Below are 7,334 nucleotides of genomic sequence, written 5' to 3' on the forward strand. Positions count from 1 at the left end.
AATTTCAAAATTCCGCCATCTCTCTCCCCACATCCACCACTGCTGGCGGCTCACCTCCAACTGCTCAACGCTACGCGCTGTTAACATCCAGCTGCCCAACACTACAATGGCGAGTATTCCAACAATGCCAACCAGCCACAGACTGCACACAGCACAGCCAGTGATTTTCATATAGAGCGCTACGTGGCGTTACCAATAAAAAAAACCTAAACATCCTACTTACATAGCCCCCTTGCCCCCCCCCCCCTCACAAAAATTTTACAAATTGTATTGGGCAGTGGCCAATACAAATGTGAAAAAATTTTTCATAATTACAATAACAAAGAAATCAAATGCACACACTTAGTGATACAGTGTTGGTCAAAAGCTAAAATTTTCTCACAGTCCATAAAGACAGTCCTGATCGTTCCTCACAGTAAAATAGCAGTGTCTTTCTCAAAGTCTGAGCAGTAAAAGAAAATGCACACGGAAGTAGTGGATTTCCATGCAGTCTTGAAGAAGTAGTGTTGTCCTTCCAACGGAAAGACAGTGCTGACTCTCGACTTGCAGACAGGTAATGGGCCACAACAGAGCAAACCCACAGCGGAGTCAGTCGAAGTTTTGAAGAATATTGGTAGGTAGGTCATCACAGAGCAGACCCACTGTAGTCCATGTAGAGACGGCCAGCAGCCATCTGTTGCGACTGTGGAGGTGCACAATCACCATCGAAGGGTCTTGCAGAGAATACAGCAAGTCCATAAACCACCACTCGTGCACTCACAAAGTTTTTTTTTTGAATGTCCTTAGAACCAGCGATGCTGTTATCCAGTCCCTTGCTGAGTTATTAACACACATGCAAACACTATCAGTCCATACTTCTCACATATTGTCCATATACTATGACCAACAGAAACGTGTGCAGTGAAATGTAACTTACAAGTTGCTTAATTTGATGAACTGGTGTCAATTACAATTTTATAACATGAGAATACAATAACAAAGGTACAAAATACATCATTAAAGAACATAACAATACAGATAACATTTTTAGTAATAGAGGCTATACAAAACAATAGAAATAAACATATACATCAGTGTTACAGGAATTATGACATAAGTAAATACATAAAAGATCAGAATAACTTTTGAAACATCAACTTCACACATGAGCATTAAAACAAAACAGAATAAATAATGTCTAAACATCTTTAAAAAGTAAATAACATATTATTAATGCCAATTATATTTGAGGATAACAGTATTCTTCATCATAGTGAATGTAGCTTAGTATTAGAAAAGAAAAAAAGTCTATGAAACAGTACACAGAGAAAGGAAGAAAACAAATACACAAGGGTACACAGACACATAGGGGGATAACACAATGGAAAGGACAGGGTTCGTTTTCAGTGTAACATTTGGTACTGCAGTATTTTACGAACAAAACCTTTTTTGTTCTTGGAGATCTCCCTTCGTTCATCATTATTCCCATTATGTCCTATCTATACCTCCTTTCTGTATTCTAACCATATTTCTTTCAAAATAATTATGGCTCATTGTACAATACTCATTTTGGCCCAAATCGTTTTCATATAACTTCTCAATGCATTTTTTCCCTATTCTCCATAGTTAGGTTCTTATATAGTCTACCCCCTCTTAAGCTAACTTAAATCTACTGAGCTCAGATATATATACGAAGGGACAATGCAATGCAGCAGCACAAAACAATTAACACAAACAGCAATGACAAAAAAATACAAATTGGCAAAACAAGCAGCATAAATTAGCAAAGCTACTTGTAAGAACATGTGTGTCACTGTTTTGTTTATGAAAAATGTTTTCGATGTGGCTTCTTGAAATAAATGGGCACCAAGACCGACTTTAGAAGAATCCGTGCTAAGGCAGAAATCTTGTGACAGATCTGGATGAGCTAGTATTGGCGCGTTAAGTAACGCTTCTTTCAAAGAATTGAATTCCAACGCGCTTGTTCGTTCCAGTTCCAAATAGTATTTTTTCCAGTGAGAGAACAAAGTTTTGGTGTAACTAGAATTTGCATATTCAGAAAACGACGGTAAAAATTTACGAGACCTAGAAAACTGCGGACTTGTTTTTTTGTGGATGGAACTGGAATGGCTCTGATTGCTTCTAACTTTTCAGGATCCAGCTGAATGCCTTCAGAAGAAATAATATGTCCCAAAAACTTCACCTTTGTCCTACCAAATTCAGACTTTTCCAAGTTAACTGTAATTCCAGATTCTGCAAAAATATGTAACACGCTGTTGAGGATGCGATTGTGTTGTTCCCATGAGGCTTCTGCTATCAGAATATCGTCCACATATAAGGTGATGTGACGTTTTAAGAACTCAGCAAACACTACAATAGCGAGTATTCCAACAATACCAACCAGCCACAGATTGCACACAGCACAGCCAGTGATTTTCATATAGAGCGCTACGTGGCGTTACCAATAAAAAAAACCTAAACAGCCTACTTACACTGTTCTAAGTTTTAAAATGTTTCAGGTAGCTATTACTTGGGTGGAACGCGCGGAACCGCAACGGAGAGAGCAGTTGCGTGCCTTACGTGTCCGTTGTTGGCGCGGCGTGGTGTCCGTTGTTTGTTTCGGTGCACCTGATTGAAGTATTGTGTTGCCTTCTCCCTTGCGGCCCCATCGCGTTCTTCTCATAAATATTTCCTTTAAGGCATTTGAGTTAATTTTATGCTAGTATTATTTTAATTTCCTACATTGGTAAAATTGTGCGGCCTTCATTATGCACACTGTTTGTCATAGCGGAGTTGATGAGCCAATGTAATTTCTTAAACTCCATTGTGTGTGCGCTTCGTGATACACATTGTTTGTCATAACAGAGTTCAGTATGGCAATTGTAATGTCTCATATATCATAATGTGCGTGTGTAATGGTGCAATAAATGGATGATTGTCATTTCTGTTTTTGGCGCCCTTCATGCCTCCTTTCTTGTCCCTATTGGTACGCTATCCTTGCACTTGTGTTGGTAGGCCATATCACCATGGATTGAACGTACTGCGCTCTTTCTAGCCGCATTTCTTTTCATTTTGACTTGGTGCTGGAATGGCCTGTTTTCTGTATGACTCGTGAACGTGGAAAGCGCAGTGTCTTGGATTTGGGACGGAGTGGACAGATTGCTACGAAAAAAGAATGGCTATTTGCCATGAAAACAGACTGCAGCCACATGTGCCTGTGTTCACAGCAGCTGGGTGGCCCAGGGGTTATTTTGTGTTTTAGAAACTGGGTCTGTCTATCGGCAGACTTGTGGCCGAGTCGCCAAGAAAACAGCAGGAGAGTCCCGCTTTCCTATGTTACGGGAAAAAATCTTTTCGACATAACCATCATTCGCATTCCCAGAGCAACATGGAGTGCTCAAATAATAGGCCTAGCCTCATACATGGTTCTCTGATTTTAGAAGTCCTCCGATGCGAGGATAGTGCTGGGCGTGCCACTTGTAAATTAGTCAGTGATTTCATGGAGACGGAGCTGACGTGACCGGTTTTTAGACGTGGAAAACGATTTGACATGACGCGTTGTCTTGGCGGGATTGAGCGTGCTGGAAGGAATTCACGCAATTGAGAAGCTTGCCATGTTCCCTATTAACGGACATGTCCGGCTTGGCGGAAAAATGCTGTTCGGCGTAAAAAGACACTAGGAAATAAAGCGACGGTGGTAGAGTTAGCGTTGGACCGAGTACAGAGCACATGGTCAGGGCACTCAAGTCGCATTCTGGAGAAAGCATCTTAGCAGGCAGCCAGGGTTTGGAGTTGCAGTCACAGCACGCACCCACATCCTCTACAGCATGACTCTCAGAGAGTAATTACGATGTGCATAATTTGCATAAGCTCTATTAAAAATGAATGGTTCCTTGGCTGAAAGTAAATAAAGAACTATTGATCGAAGAAAGAAATTATAGGTAGTATCAAGTCATGTGACAAATAAATAGAGTAAATGAGTCACTGATGTTGAAAACAAGCTAAAATTGGAAATGGAATGTAATCCAATTAAACACATCTCGTTGAATGGTGAGGTTGGGGGTGAAATCTACAATACAGATAGAACGCTAGGAGCTGAAAGTCCCATTTTAAAAGAAGGTAAAGGTGAACATATAGAACAGCCAAATACTATGAACAAATGTGACTAATAAAGAACTATTGATCGAAGAAAGAATTTATAGGCAGTATCAAGTCAATGACAAATAAATACAGTAAATGAGTGACTGATGTTGAAAACAAGCTGAAGTTGGAAATGGAATGTAATCCAATTAAATACATCTCATCGAATGATAAGGTTAGGGGTGAAATCTACAAGACAGATAGAACGCTAGGAGCTGAAAGTCCCATGTTAGAAGAAGGTAAAGGTAATCATTTAGAACAGCCAAATAATATGAATAAATGTGAGCGTGTGATTGTAGCCACAAGTAATGGGTAAGTTGATGTTGATATAATTCTGTTGTTTCGCAAATAAAAAAATATATCTTTTGATTATTTGCTTTATGTTAATGATGAATTTCATAATGAAGCTATTAATGCTGGCATTGGTAGTTGTTAAGATATAATGTTGGTGATTGTTTTGAGGTACAACAGTTGGGTAAAAAATAAGATACTGTAATACCAATAAGAACTAAAATCAGATATGACTGCTTTAATGAAAAAGATTATAAACTCATTAAGGTGGGTGATTCTGACGAAATGTTGTGCTTGCTAAAAATAAAAAAAGTGATACAGAGGCTGGAGGAACGAGATAATACCACAGTGGTGGGAAGATGGACTCATAAATGTTACAAATGTTACAATAGAATTTGGACCTACATCTACATATGCATTACTTACGGCTACAGTCTCTCTCACATTTAATCATATTATTTGACTATCCTAAGTACTTATCTCTACCTTCTTCTAATATATAATCTTGTAGATTTTACCATAATCTAACGATTTTACCTAATGTGTGCTAGTAGATACATATTAATCTTTTCTAAGTTTAAGTGTACCAGGAACTTATTGAGGAAAACAAGACAGAACAGGAGACTTACATGAAATTATTTAATAATGATTTGAAAATGGAACTACTGAAAAACGAATCTAATGAAGCTGCCATGTAGCCAGTTGCTTATAAAGACAATCTGTAAGAAGTTTGCTGTATTTTGTTAGTGGGAAGAAGAAAAAATTGGCTGTAGGAGAGAACAAAAAGCATAAATATAAAGTAGAAAAAATGAAGTTTAGCTCTAAGGAGCGAAATTTTGTTACATTTACAGAAAATGATGTTATTTGGACATTTTTTTTACTTTATTATGACCCATATCCTCAATCCTGGTGATTGTTAAATGAACTGGAAATATACAAAAGCTGAGTGGATATTGAAATATTTCAGTAAGGATGGAATATGTATGAATAATGATTAACAGTGTTTTATTGCTATGACTGTTAGTCCATTTTTTAGTTTTAATAAGTGGCAATCTTTCACTTTATTTTGGAATATCTTAATGAATTTTGTTGATGGCATTAATTATTTTCATAATTTTAAGGTGATGATCATTTGTGTATATTGTGTTATGAAAGGTATGTTGATAAATGGGAAATGGAATTAGAAAAGGAGGTTTCTATATGATGACTGATGAAATAAAGGGATGATACTGATATGTGAATCATGTAGATGTAAACTTTGGTTGCTGACATACAGAAAAGATATATTAACTGTTATCTATTGGGTTGCAGATTATCTGCTGGATATTTCCAGCAGAGGTATTAAATTCACTGTGTATTGAAATAACTTCTATTATTTACAGTATAGATATTTGAGAGTGGTCAGGATGTGAACTAGACAAAATGGGTATATCTGTACTTCCATCATTCTGAAGATACAATGCTGAGTGAAGGCACTAAACTGAGCATTCAGTTTTGTAAATTTTTTTGTCCTCTGTATAGTTCAATAACTTTTTATAATTGATAGTTTTTTAACCATAGGTGCTAGTGTCTACTTTCAGTGTTAAAGAGCATGTGAAGGATTGAATAAATGTAATGAGTGAGGGAGTAGTAAATTGGATGCTACATTGGACTCATTTGTATGTACAGTAAATTGGAGTTATCCTGAGCTAGAGCACTGAATATCACCTATGGGGTTCAGTCTTGGTGCTATGTAATAACGCAGCTGACCGCAGAATGTTATGAGATGGGTTGAAGCACATTAACTGATTGTCGTCTAAGTACCTAAGTGAAGTTATTCTACGTGAACCTCAGTTTCTGCAATGAACGTTTTGTGACTGGAAACCAAGCTCCGCTGAACATTTTTTATCACATTAACCAGAACTGAAGACTGTAAAATCGATACTCCTGTTATAATTGTTTTGTAGACTAAACAGTAACATCAATAATAATTATTTACTTCCCTGTTACAGTTGCCTAACTGCAAATGTGCAGGTAAAATTTTACATAAGTGATTTCTTCATGTAAAGATTTTTCTTTAAAATTAATTTTACTTGCTATATTCATTTAACTAAGACATTACAGTTTATTCGACTTTTTATATAATGTATTCAGTTCAAGTCAAACTTTAAGTGAACATATCCAGATAAGGGTTCAAGTATTTAATGGGTAGCAGCCACCATTTTAATTTTGCTCCTCATTTTATCGACATTAATTTTTGAGTGAGAAGGTATTGGGACAGTATGACTCACAGCCTTCATATATAATTAAATATTTGGTCAGAGATATATTCTGCAGAGATATACAGAGTGTAACAGGTATAAGTTCAAATATTTTTATTGGTGACTATGGACAATGTACAGAACAACATTACATCCATATTTCCTTCACTTTCATACCTATAATTATAGCTGTTAGGAGTAGTGGGCTTTTAATACATGTGGTAAGAGCCAGCCGCCGTCCGTTGTGACCGAGCGGTTCTAGGCGCTTCAGTCAGGAACCGCGCTCCATACTAGGGCATGGATGTGTGTGATGTCCTTAGGTTAGTTAGGTTTAAGTATTTCTAAGTCCAGGAGAGTGATGACATCAGATTTTAAGTCCCATAGGCTTAGAGCAATTTGAACCATATTTGTAAGAGTGCTTAGAGCCATTCGAAACATTTTTTGTAAGAGCTAGCCATGACTTTCACCTGGGCAGCACATCAGATGCTGAAGTGTGGATGTGAGGACGGAAAACGGTTAGTCTATACTGTAAGCATAGTCCATTTATTGTTGTAGTTACGACTGTGCTGAAAACATCAAGTAGTAAATTATGTCTGATTTGATCCATTATAAATGGTTCTGAAAGCCTGCGACTGTGAAAACAATAGATTTGTTTATAAATAACTCATCTACAAGCAATCACAA

Source organism: Schistocerca nitens, chromosome 4 (genome assembly GCF_023898315.1).
Source record: "Schistocerca nitens isolate TAMUIC-IGC-003100 chromosome 4, iqSchNite1.1, whole genome shotgun sequence".
Lineage (NCBI taxonomy): Eukaryota > Metazoa > Arthropoda > Insecta > Orthoptera > Acrididae > Schistocerca > Schistocerca nitens.